Source organism: Mirounga angustirostris, unplaced genomic scaffold, assembly GCF_029215605.1.
Source record: "Mirounga angustirostris isolate CCGP_5_RB_7025 unplaced genomic scaffold, mMirAng1.0.hap1 SCAF_5, whole genome shotgun sequence".
Lineage (NCBI taxonomy): Eukaryota > Metazoa > Chordata > Mammalia > Carnivora > Phocidae > Mirounga > Mirounga angustirostris.
In genome coordinates, this window is record NW_026991713.1 from 114,404,590 (window position 1) to 114,419,221 (window position 14,632).

A 14,632-nucleotide genomic window follows, 5' to 3' on the forward strand; every position below is an offset into this window, starting at 1 on the left:
TGCGATCAAGTCCTGCATCAGACTCCCTGCTCAGTGGGAAGCCTGCTTCTCCCTCTGCCTGCCACTCCCCCTGCTTGTGTTTTCAATCTCTCTCTGACAAATTAAAAAAAAAAACAACAACTTTAATAAAATTTAGATCATACATTTTTAGCAAGAGTATGAAGTGGTCCTCTACTCTTCTCATTGCATCCTATCATGTGACCTACAACTTTGATTTGTCCCATTGTTGGTCATGTTAGCATTGATCCTGGAGTTAATATCTGCCAGGATTCTCCTCTGGAATGTTAACTTTCCACTTTATAATTAATTAGTATTTTAGGGGAATTACTTTGAGACATGTAAATATCCCCTTTCTCAGATACCCTGTGCCAGGCCACGTCTTCTGCAGATGATTGACTGCCCCCCGGCTTCCTGGTTCATGGATGCTGGTCTTCGTCCTGTTTACTCATAAGGGACAGGGCCAAGGGAGCTCTCTCAGGTATCCTTTATTTATAAGGGCACTAATCCCATTCATGAGGGCTCCACCTTCATGACTTAATCACTTCCCAAAGCCCCCACCTCCAGATACTATTACATTGAACATTAATATTTAATACATGAATTTGGGAGTGGGGGGAACAAATATTCAGTCTATAGAAAGGCTGTTCCTTGTTCTTGGCCATGTAGGCTTCCCCAATATGGCTGCTTACTTCATGAGGCCAACAAGAAGAATTTCACTGCAGAGAGGGCTCAGTCCTCTTTTAAGGGCTTCACCTGCTTAAATCAGGCTTACATAGAATAATCCCCTCCTGATTAACTCAAAATTAACAATTGTATCTGCAAAATTCCGTTACATTTGCCATTTTCTGATGGCTAGAGTCAAGTCACAGATCTTGGCTACACTTAAGGGAAAAGATTTATAAAAGCCTGAGAAGACCACAGGGAATTTATTATGGGGTCACCTAGGGTCTTTCTGTTACAATTATATTAACAAAGTTCCCTTATACGACTAGTTTTCTAAGTTTTATCATGAATGTTGAAAGATAATAGATGTTTGTTTTGCATATATTGAGAAAATTTTTTAAAAATTTGTCAAATTGGTGAATTACATTATGTGCTCGTGTGAAACCAACCTTGCATTTGTTAGGTAAACTGAATTTAGTTGTGATTTCATTCATCTGTTGCATACATTGCTACTCTTGTTATGATGATATCTTGGTGAGGATTTTCTCCTCTCTGTTCATGGATAATGATAATGCAAATAGTTTTGAATACTTTTAACTCAATTTACATAGCTCCAAAAATATGCGTATTGTTGCTTTGTTTTTTAATTCTCTCTTGTATCTTTAAAAAATACTCGACATTTTATAACTTTTACATGATACTGTCAGCATTCATTTAAATTTTTTTCCCTGTCCTCTTGCATCTCAGAATTTCTATTTGGGATTATTTTGCTTCTGTTTGTTTATGTACATTCTTTAAAATTTCCATGAGTGAGAACTGCCAGGTAATGAATCTGTTTAAAATGTCTTTATTGGGTGCCTGGGTGGCTCAGTTGATTAAGTGTCTGCCTTTGGCTCAGGTCAGGATCCCAGGACCCTGGGATTGAGCCACACTTCAGGCTCACTGCTCAGCGTGGAGTCGGTTTCTCCCTCTCTCTCTGCCCCTCCCCACACTTGTTCTCCCTCTCTCACTCCTTCTCTCTCACTCTCTTTCAAATAAATAAAATCTTTAAAAAATAAGTAAAAATGGCTTTATTTCCTCTTACCCCTGATATACATTTTCACAGCATAGAGAATCCTAGGTGAGTAGTTATTTTCTTTGATCCTACAGAAAATGTCATTCCACTGCCCTTTGTCTTTCATAATTGCTCTTTAGAAAATAGCTGTTTGCCTTTTTCTCCTTTGAACATAATCTGTTCCCCACTCTGCTCCTTTTCCCCACAATTTTTGGTTGCTTTAAACATTTTACTCTTGGGGGGGGGGAAGAATTCTTTTTCTTTGTGTGTTTACTGCAGTTATGCCATTATGGGTCTAGATTTGGATGTCTTACTATTTATCTTAATAATGTTGCATAATGAGAATTCCATTTACAAGAGCTCCAAAAACCATAATATACCTAGGCATAAACCTAACCAAACAGGTAAAGGATCTATACTCTAGAAACTACAGAACACTTATGAAAGAAATTGAGGAAGACACAAAGAGATGAAAAAACATTCCATGCTCATTGATTGCAAGGATAAATATTGTAAAAATTCTATGGTGCCCAGAGCAATTTAAACTTTCAATGCAATCCCTTTCTAAAAAGCATTGACATTTTTCACAGAGCTGGAACAAATAATCCTAAAATTGCTATGGAACAAAAAGACCCCGAATTGGCAGGGGAATGTTCAAAAAGAGAACCAAACCTGAAGGTATCACAATGCCTGACGTCAAGCGATATTGCAAAGCTGTAGTCAAGACAGTATGGTATTGGCACAAAAACAGACTCATAGATCAGTGGAATAGAGTAGAGACCCCAGAAATGGACTCTCAAATCTACAGTCAGCTAATCTTCGACAGAGCAGGAAAGAACATCGAATGGGGGAAAAAAAGACAGTCTCTTCAATAAATGGTGCTGGGAAAATTCGACAACCACATGCAGAAGAATGAAACCAGACCATCCTCTTACATCATACACAAAGATAAAATGGGTGAAAGACCTGAATGTGAGACAGGAATCGATTAAATCCTAGAGGAGGACATAAGCAATAACCTCTTTGACAATGGCCACAAGAACTTGTTTCAAGTCACGTCTCTAAAGGCAGGAGAATCAAAAGCAAATATGAACGTTTGGGACTTCATCAAGGTAAAAAGCTTTTGCTCATCAAAGGAAGCAGTCAACAAAACTAAGAGGCAATCCAGAGAATGGGAGAAGATATTTGCAAATGACATTTCAGATAACGGGCTGATATCCAAGATCTATAAAGAACTTCTCAAACTCAACACCCAAAAAACAAACCAGTCAAGAAATGGGCAGAAGATATGAAAAGACACTTCTCTGAAGAAGACATACAAATGGCTAAGAGACATATAAAGAAAAGTTCAACATCGCTAGCCATCAGGGAAATCCAAATCAAAACCACATTGAGATACCACCTTATACCAGTTAGAATGGCCAAAATAAACGAGACAGGAAACAAGTGTTGGCAAAGTTGTGGAGAAAGGTGAACACTCTTACACTGTTGGTGGGAATGCAAGCTTGAACAGCCACTCTGGAAAATAGTATGGAGGTTTCTCAAGACATTAAAAATAGAGCTACCCTATGACCCAGCAATTGCACTACTAGGTATTTAGCCCGAAGATACATATGTAGTGAAAAGAAGGGGCACATGCACCGCATAGTTCATAGCAGCAATGTCCACAATAGCCAAACTCTGGAAGGAACTGAGAGGCCCTTCAAAGGAAGAATGGATAGAGAAGAGGCAGTACATATATACAATGGAATATTAGTCAGCCATCAGAAAGGATGAATACTCACCATTTGCATTGACATGGATGGAACTGGAGGGGATTCTGCTTAGCGAAATAAGTCAAGTTACTATGTGGAACATAAGGAATAGATCGGAGGATACAGGGGATGGGAGGGAAAACTGAATGGGAAGAAATCAGAGAGGGAGACAAACCAAGAGAGACTCTGGACTGCACGAAACAAACTGAGGGTTACAGAAGGGAGGGGGTAGGTTGATGGAGTAACCAGCTGATGAGTATTAAGGAGGGCACGTGTTGCGATGAGCACTGGGTATTATATGCAGTTAACGAATGGTTGAACACTACAACAAAAAATTATACTGTATGCTGGCTAACTGAACATAATAAAAATTCATTTGGCCTTTGGAATCTGTGATTTGGTGTCTCAGATTAAACATATTTAGACTTTCTTATCTAGCCTCCATATTTCTTAACCTCTCTTTCATGTTTCCATGGTTGTTTTTTGGTCTCTTCCCTTATATTCTCAATTATTTCCTCTCTTTTCCTAGTTTATTTTCACCTCTGCTGTATCCAGTCTGCTGTCTCACCTATCCATAGAAATTTAAATTGGGGTTATTGCATTTTTAAAATGTTTTCTTTGGGTCTTTAAAAAATCTATTCAAATAATATAGTTTTTCATTATTTGAAGAATATGTTTTGATTTTGTATCATTTACTGAGGATCTACTTCAGGGGAGGAAAAGACAGCGGATGAGTAAGGGACGCTTTTCTAACCAGTCCTTGAATTGAGCTGGATATCTACCAGACCACTCTGAACACCCAGGAAATCAGCCTGAGATATAAGAAGATATATCTGGATCTCTACAAACAATATCGCAGGCAGTTGATTTTGAGGTATGTAGTGGGGAGCCATTATTCTGCACGAAGATACTGGAGGATAAAAACCAGCAGGAGGGAGCCTGGCAGTCGGGATCCTACACCGCTAGTGAGCGATAGCCTCCCGCGCTGGGGACGGGCCACAGACTCGCACACCGGTAGTGGCAGGGAAAGGACTTTAGGGCAGCCCCCGGACTAAAACCTGGAGCAGTGGTGTGCATGGGAACTGGAGGCGGCTGTCGGTTTTAGAAATGTAAAGGGCAGAGACGTGCCCTGACCAGGAGGCGAGGACTGGGAGTGCTGCTGAGGGGCACAAAACCCAGGACACTGTAGTTCATAGCAGCACAGACAGAAGTGGAGATAGTGTGGCCTGGAGAGCTCACTGAAGAACAGACTGAGATCTTTCTGCTCTGAGGCAGAAGGTTGGAAATGATCTCTTCTGCGCTGGCTCTCAGAAGAGATGAAGAAAGCCGCCAGAGAAAGCCGCCAGAGAACAAAAGTCCCCACAACCGGTTTTCACGGAGCCCATCCACCGCCACAGGGGGCAGGGCAACTGCCCAAACAGGGTTGCCTGAGTAACAGCACGGCCGGCCCCTCCTCCAGAAGACAGGCTGGAGAACAAGAGGCCAGCAACCCTAAGGTTCCTATAAAACAGGTGCATCTTGCTTGGGTCATGGTCACTAATTTGGACCCTGTACATTCCTTCAAACACCCCTCAACAGAATGACTAGGAGAAGGAATCCCCAAAATAAGAAAGACTCAAGAGACTGTGACTTCTGTCACAGATTTATAAGTGGATACAGATATAACCAAGATGTCGGCGATGGAATTCAGGGTAGCAATTGTGAAGACAGTAGCCAAAATGGAGAAATTGATTAATGGCAATGTACAGTCTCTAAGGGCAGAAATAAAAGATGAATTGGCAGAACTTAAAAACGCTATCAATGAGATCCAATCCAATCTAGATTATCTAGCAGCTAGGGTAACTGAGGCAGAAAAACGAATAAGCGACCTGGAAGACGATATAATAGATAAAAAGGGAAAAGACGAGGCCAGGGAAAAACAACTCAGAATCCATGAAAATAGAATCAGAGAAATAAGTGACACCATGAAGCGTTCCAATGTCAGAATAATTGGAATCCCGGAGGGAGTGCAGAGAGAGAGAGGACTACAAGATGTATTTGAGCAAATCATACCTGAGAACTTCCTTAATCTGGGGAATGAAACAAATATTTGAGTCCTAAAGGCAGAGAGGACCCCTGCCAAGATCAAGGAAAACAGGGCAACACCCCGGCATGTAATAGTAAAACTTGCAAATCTTAGAACCAAGGAAACCATCTTAAGGACAGTTAGGGGGAAGAGATTCCTTACGTACAGAGGGAGGAACATCAGAATAACGTCAGACCTATCCACAGAGACCTGGCAAGCCAGAAAGGGCTGGCAAGACATACTCAGTGTACTAAATGAGAAGAACATGCAGCCAAGAATACTTTATCTGGCAAGGCTTTCATTTAGAATGGATGGAGAGATGTAGAACTTCCATGACCAGCAGAAACTGAACGAATAAGTGACCACTAAACCGGCGTGCAAGAAATATTAAGGGGGGTTCTATAAAAGGAGAAAGACCCAAAGATTGATATACGACAGAAACTTACAGGGACAATCTATAAAAACAACATCTTCACAGGCAACATGATGACAATTAATTCATATCTTTCAATAATCACACTAAACATGAATGGCCTAAATACTCCCATAAAATGGCACAGGGTTGCGGATTGGATCAAAAGACAGGACCCATCCATATGCTGTCTACAAGAGACTCATTTTGAACTTAAAGATACATCCACACTGAAAGTGAAGGGATGGAGATCCATCTTCCATGCCAGCAGACCTCAAAAGAAAGCTGGGGTAGCAATTCTTATATCAGACAAATTAGATTTTAAACTAAAGTCTGTAATAAGAGACACAGAAGGACACTCTATCATTCTTAAAGGTCCTATCCAACAAGAGGATCTAACAATTATAAATATCTAAACCCCAACATGGGAGCAGCCATCTACATAAGCCAACTGTTAACCAAAATAAAGAGTCATATTGATAACAATACATTAATTGTAGGAGACCTCAATGCTCCACTCTCAGCAATGGACAGATCATCTAACCAGAAAATCAACAAGGAAACAAGAGCTTTGAATGACACACTGGACCAGATGGACCTCATAGATATATACAGAACATTCACCCTAAAACAACAGAAGACTCATTCTTCTCGAGCGCACATGGAACTTTCTCCAGAATAGACCACATACTGGGTGACAAATCAGGTCTCAACTGATACAAAAAGATTGAGATTATTCCCTGCATATTCTCAGACCACAATGCTCTAAAACTGGAACTCAATCACAAGAAAAAATTTGGCAGAAATTCAAACACTTGGAAGCTAAAGACCACTCTGCTCAAGAATGTTTGGGTCAACCAGGAAATCAAAGCAGAACTTAAACACTTCATGGAAATCAATGAGAACGAAAACACATCGGTCCAAAACCTATGGGATACTGCAAAGGCGGTCCTAAGGGGGAAATACATAGCCATCCAAGCCTCACTCAAAAAAATAGAAAGATCCCGAATTCACCAACTAACTCTACACCTTAAAGAACTAGAGAAAAAGCAACAAACGACACCTAAGCCACGTGCTAGAAGAGAAATAATTAAAATTAGAGCAGAAATCAATGAATTAGAAACCAGAAACACAGTAGATCAGATCAATGAAAGTAGAAGTTGGTTCTTTGAAAGAATTAATAAGATCGATAATCCACTGGCCAGACTTATCCAAAAGAAAAGAGAAAGGACCCAAATTAATAAAATTATGAATGAAAGGGGAGAGAGCACGACTAACACCAAGGAAATAGAAACAATTATTAGAAATTATTATCAACAACTATATGCCAATAAACTGAGCAATCTGGATGAAATGGAGGCCTTCCTTGAAACCTTTAAGCTGCCCAGACTGAAACAGGAAGAAATTGACAACCTGAATAGGCCAATAACTAGTAACAAGATTGAAGCAGTGATCAAAAACCTCCCGAAAAACAAGAGTCCAGGGCCTGGTGGATTCCCTGGGGAATTCTACCAAACATTCAAAGAAGAAATAATACCTATTCTACTGAAGCTGTTTCAAAAAACAGAAACAGAAGGAAAACTTCCAAACTCATTCTATGAGGCCAGCATTACCTTAATCCCCAAACCAGGCAAAGACCCCATCAAAAAGGAGAATTTCAGACTGATATCCATGATGAATATGGATTCCAAAATCCTCAACAAAATCCTAGCTAATAGGATCCAACAATACATTAAAAGGATCATCCACCACGAACAAGTGGGATTTATCCCCGGGATGCAAGGGTGGTTCAACATTCGCAAATCAATCAATGTGATAGGACACATTAATAAGAGGAGGGAGAAGAACCATATGGTCCCCTCAACTGATGCAGAAAAAGCGTTTGACCAAATACAACATGCTTTCCTGATTAAAACTCTACGGAGTATAGGGATAGAGGGAACATTCCTCAAGCTCATAAAATCCATCTATGAAAAACCCACAGTGAATATCATCCTCAATGGGGAAAAGCTGAGAGCCTTTCTCTTAAGAGCAGGAACACATCAAGGATCCCCATTCTCATCACTATTGTTCTCAACATAGTACTACAAGTCCTAGCAACAGCAATCAGACAACAAAAAGAAATAAAAGGTATTCAAATTGGCAAAGAAGAAGTCAAACTCTCTCTTTTCGCAGACGACATGATACTTTATGTGGAAAACCCAAAAGACTCCACCCCCAAATTACTAGAACTCATCCAGCAATTCAGTAACGTGCAGGATACAAAATTCGCAGAAATCAGTTGCTTTCTTATACACTAACAATGCAACTGTAGAAAGAGAAATTAGTACCAAAAACCATAAGGTACCTTGCAATAGCACCAAAAACCATAAGATACCTTGGAATAAACCTAACCAAAGAGGTAAAAGATCTATACTCTAGGAACTACAGAACACTCATGAAAGAAATTGAAGAAGACACAAAAAGATGGAAAAATATTCCATGCCTATGGATCAGAAGAATAAACATTGTTAAAATGTCTATGCTACCCAGAGCAATCTATACCCTTAATTCCATCCTGATCAAAATTCCAATGACATTTTTCAAAGTGCTGGAACAAACAATCCTAAAATTTGTATGGAATCAGAAAAGACCCTGAATCGCCAAGGAGATGTTGAAAAAGAAAAACAAAGCTGGGAGCATCACATTCCCTGATTTCAAGGTATATTACAAAGCTGTGATCACCAAGACAGCACGGTACTGGCACAAAACTGACATATAGACCAGTGGAACAGAATAGAGAACCCAGGTATGGACCCTCAACGCTATGGTCAAATAATCTTCGACAAAGCAGGAAAAAACATGAAATGGAAAAAAGCCAGTCTCTTCAATAAATGGTGCTGGGAAAATTGGACAGCCACATGCAGAAGAATGAAAATCAACCATTCTCTAACACCATTCACAAAGATAAACTCAAAGTGGATGAAAGACCTCAATGTTAGATAGTAATCCATCAAAAACCTATAGGAGAACATAGGCAGTAACCTCTTTGAAATTGGCCACAGCAACTTCTTTCAAGATAACATCTCCAAAGGCAAGTGAAACAAAAGCAAAAATGAACTTTTGGGACTTCATCAAGATGAAAAGCTTCTGCACAGTAAAGGAAACAGTCAACAAAACAAAGAGGCAACCCACAGAATGGGAGAAGATATTTGCAAATGACACTACAGACGAAGGACTGCTATCCAAGATCTATAAAGAACTTCTCAAACTCAACACCCAAAAACCAAATAATCAAGTCAAAATATAGGTAGAAGACGTAAACACTTTTCAAAAGAAGACATACAAATGGCTAACAGACACATAAAAAAAATGTTAATCATCATTAGCCATCAGGGAAATTCAAATCAAAACCACATTGAGATACCACCTTACACCAGTTGGAATAGCAAAAATTGACAAGTCAAGAAACAACAAATGTTGGAGAGGTTTTGGAGAAAGGGGAACCCTCTTACACTGTTGGTGGGAATGCAAGCTGGTACAGCTACTTTGGAAAACAGTGGGGAGGTTCCTCAAAAAGTTAAAAATAGAGCTACCCTATGACCCAGCAATTGCACTCCTGGGTATTTACCCCAAAGACACAGATGTAGTGAAAAGAAGGGCCATATACACCCCAATGTTCATAGCAGCAATGTCCGGAATAGCCAAACTGTGGAAAGAGCTGAGATGGCCTTCAACAGCTGGATAGATAAAGATGTGGTCCATATATACAGTGACATACTACTCAACCATCAGAAAAGATGAATACCCAACTTTTACATCAACATGGATGGGACTGGAAGAGATTATGCTAAGTGAAATAAGTCAAGCAGAGAAAGTCAATTATCATAGAGTTTCACTTATTTGTGGAACGTAAGGAATAGCATGGAGGACATTAGGAGAAGGAATGGAAAAATGAGGGGGGAAAAATCGGAGGGGGAGAAAAACCATGAGAGACTATGGACTCCGAGAAACAGACTGATGGTTTTAGAGGGGAGGGGGGTGGGAGATGGATTAGCCTGGTGATGGTTATTAAGGAGGGCACATACTGCATGGAGTACTGGGTGTTATATGAAAACAATGAATCGTGGATCACTACATCAAAAACTAATGATGCATTGTATGGTGACTAACATAACATAATAAACTAAACTAAACTAAACTAAACTAAAAAGTAAACTAAACTAAACTACACTAGAAAACAAACAAACAAACAAAACCCTGAAGATCTACTTTTAACAAGAGATAAAGGTTAAGGGTAGGGACTACTAATCAGAAAATGGGATTGACTACACTTTTGTTCTTTTCTATTTTTTAACTTTAAAATGTAAAATGTGAAAACCAAACCCCACACTAAAAAGGAGAACTACAGGCCAGTATCTCTGATGAACATGACTAGCAAATCAAACTGAACAATACATTAAAAGAATTATTCACCATAATCAAGTGGGATTTATTCCTGTGTTGCAGGAGTGGTTCAATATTTACAAATCAATGTGATACACCACATTAATAAAAGGATAAGAACCATATGATCCTCTAAATGGATACAGAAAAAGCACTTGACCAGAAATATCAACTGTTCTTGATAAAAACCCTCTACAGTGTGGGGATAGATGGAACTTACCTCAATATCATAAAGGCCATACAGGAAAGACCCACAGGTATTATCATCCTCAATGGGGAAACACTGAGAGCTTTTCCCCTACGGTCAGGAACAAGACAGGGATATCCACTCTCACCATTACTATTTAACAGTACTGGCAGTCTTAGCCTCAGCAATCACACAACAAAAAGAAATAAAAGGCATCCACGTCAGCAAGGAAGAAGTCAAACTTTCACTATTTGCAGACAACGTGATACTCCATGTAGAAAACCTGAAAGATTCCACCAAAAAATTGCTAGAACTAATACATGAATTCAGCAAAGTCACAGGACATAAAATCAACATATAGAAATCTGTTGCATTTCTATACACCAATAATGAAGTAGCAGAAAAAGAAATCAAGGAATTGATACCATTTGCAATTGCATAAAAATAAGATACTTAGGAATAAACCTAACCAAAGAAGTAAAAGGTCTTTTTTCTGAAAACTACAGAACACTTACAAAAGAAATTGAAGAGGACACAAAGAAATGGAAAAACATTCTATGCTCATGGATTGGAACAAGCATTGTTAAAATGTCTATGCTACCCAAAGCAATCTACACATTGAACACAATCCCTATCAAAATACCACCAGCATTTTTCACAGAACTAGAACAAACTATCCTAAAATTCATATGAAAACACCAAAGACTCTGAATAGCCAAAGCAATCCTGAACAAGGAAAAACAAAGCTGGGGGCATCATGATTCTGGATTTCAAGCTACATTACAAAACTGTACTCATCAGGACAGTATACTACTGGCACAAAAACACATAGATCAATGGAACAGAATAGAAAACCCAGAAGTGGATCCACAACTACACAGTCAACTAATCTTCTATAATACAGGAAAGAATATCCAATGCATATTTAACAAATGGTTTGAGAAAACTGGACAGCAACATGCAGAAGAATGAAAGTGTACCACCTTCTTTCACCACGCAAATTCAGAATGGTTGAAGGACTGAAGTGTGAGACGGGAAGCCATCAAAATCCTGGAGGAGAACATTGGCAGCAACCTCTTTGACCTTGGCGGGAGCAGCTTCTTACTAGACACATCACCAGAGGCAAGGGAAACAAAAGCAAAAATGAACTATCGGGACTTCATCAAGATAAAAAGCTTGTGCGCAGCGAAGGAGAAAAAACTAAAAGGCAGCCTATGGAATGGGAGAAGATATTTGCAAATGGCATACCTGATAAAGGGTTAGTATCCAAAATCTATAAAGAACTTACCAAACTCAACACCCAGAAAACAAATAATCCAGTTAAGAAATGGGAGGAAGATATGAATAGACAATTTTACAAAGAAGACATGCAGGTGGCTAACAGACACATGAAAAGATGCTCAACATCACTCATCATCAGGGAAATGCAAATCAAAGCCATGATGAGATACCACCTCACACCTGTCAGAATGGCTAAAATTAACAACCCAAGAAACAACATGTGTTGGTGAGGATGTGGAGAAAGGGGAACCCCCTTGCACTCCTGGTGGGAATGCAAACCGGTGCAGGTACTCTGGAAAACAGTATGGCGTTTCCTCAAAAATTTAAAAATAGAACTACCCTATGATCCAGCAATTGTACAACTTGGTATTTACCCAAAGGATACAAAACTACAGATTCAAAGGGGTATAGTTCCCCTGATGTTTATAACAGCATTATCAACAATAGCCAAACTCTAGAAAGAACCCAAATGTCCATTGACTGATCAATGGATAGAGAAGGTTATATAGGAATATTATTCAGCCATCAAAAAGAATAAAATCTTACCATTTGCACCAGTGTGGATAGAACTAGAGTGTATTATGCTAAGCAAAATAAGTCAGTCAGGGAACAACAAATACCATATGATTTCACTCATATGTCGAATTTAGGAAACAAAACAGATGAACATATGGCAGGTGAATAAAAAGAGGAAACCAAACCATAAGAGACTCTTAACTAGAGAGATCAACCTAAGTGGTGATGGATGGAGGTGGGTGTGGGATGGGCTAAATGGATGATGAGTATTAAAGAGGGCACTTGTTATGATGAACACTGGGTGTTGTATCTAAGTGATGAATCACTGAATTCTACTCCTGAAACCAATACTGTATGGTATGTTACCTAACTAGAATTTAAATAAAGATTTTTCAAAATGTGCAATGTGATGAGTTGATATATGTATACATTGTGAAAGGATTCTCACAATCTAGTTAATTAATGCATTCTGGCCCCTACATATCTAGGTATGTATGTATGTATGTATGTATGTACGTATGTATGTATGTATTTATTGGTGAGAACACTTGTTTTAGTTTCTTAGCAAATTTCAATTATCCAACACAGAATTATCAACTATAGCCACCATGGTATGCATTAGATCTTCAAACCTTATTCGTGTTATAAGTAAAAGCTTGTGTGCTTCTACCAACTTCTACACATTTTCCCCACTCTCCAGCCCCTGCAACCACCAGTCTACTCTGTTTATAGGAGTTCAAGTTCAAAAACATTTTTTTTAGATTCCACATATACATGGTATCATGCAGTGTTTATCTTTCTCTTGCTTACTTAGCATAATGTTTTGCAAATGATAGGATCAAAATCCAGTTAAAAAATAGGCAGAGGACCTGAAAAGGAATTTTTCGAAAGAAGACATACAGATGACCAAAGACCCATGAAAAGATGTTCAACATCACTCATCATCAGGGAAATACAAATCAAAACCACAATAACATATCACCTTATACTTGTCAGAATTGCTACAATCAAAAACACAAGAAATAGTAAGTGTTAGCGAGGATGTGAAGACAAAGGAACTCTTGCGTACTGTTGGTGAGAGTGCACACAGGTACAGACACTGTGAAAAACAATATGGAGGTTCCTCAAAAAAATTAAAAGTAGAAATACCATATGACCCAGTAATTCCACTACTATTTACTCAAGGAAATGAAAACACTAATTGGAAAAGATATATACATCCCTCTATTTATTACAGCACTATTGACAATAGCCAAGATATGAAAGCAACTTACGTGTCTATCAATAGACAAATGGATAAGGAAGAAACACAAAATGGAATTTTATGCAGCCTTAAAAAGGATGAGATGATGACATATGCAACAAAATGGATGGACATGGAGGGTATTATGCTAACTGAATTAAGTCATACTGAGAAAGACAAATGTGGAATCCAAAAAACCCCAATGAATAAACAGACAAAATGCAGAATCAGACCTATAAGTAGAGAGAATAAACTGATGGTTGCCAGTGGAGTAGGAGTGAAGGGATGGGCGAAAATGTATGAAGGGAAGTGGAAGATACAGACTTCTAGCTATGGAATAAATAAGTCATGGAAATAAAAGGCACAGCATAGGGAACAGAGTCAATCTTATTGTGATTGCTTGTATAGTGATACATGGTAGCTATAGGGGCAGTTACGCATCTGCCTTCAGCTCAGGTCATGATCTCAGGGTTCTGGGATCAAGTCCTGCATTGGGCTCCCTGCCCAGCAGGGAGTCTGCTTCCCCCTCTTCCCCTGCCCCTCCTCCGTGTCTTGTGCTCCCTCTTTCAAATAAATAAATAAAATCTTTTCTTTTTTTAAGTGGTTAAAAAAAAAAACAAAAAACATGGTAGCTACATTTGTGGTGAGCATAGCATAAGGGATAGAGAAACTGAATGACTATGTTGTACACCTGAAACTAATGTAACACTGTGTTAACTATACTCAAATAGAAAAAACTTTTAACGAAATAAAATCAGAAACAAAAGAGGAGACATTATAACTGACACCACAAGTATACAAGTATCAAAAAAGATTACTGTGAACAATTCTATGGCAACAATTGGAAACCTAAAAGAAACATATAAACTCAGAAAAACATATAACCTATAAAGACTGAATCATGAAGAAATAGAAAATACAAACAGACCAATAATGAGTAAAGGACATTGAATCAGTAATCAAAAACCTCTCAGCAACAAAAAGACCAGGACCAGATGGTTACATGGGTTGAATTCTGCCAAACATTAAAGA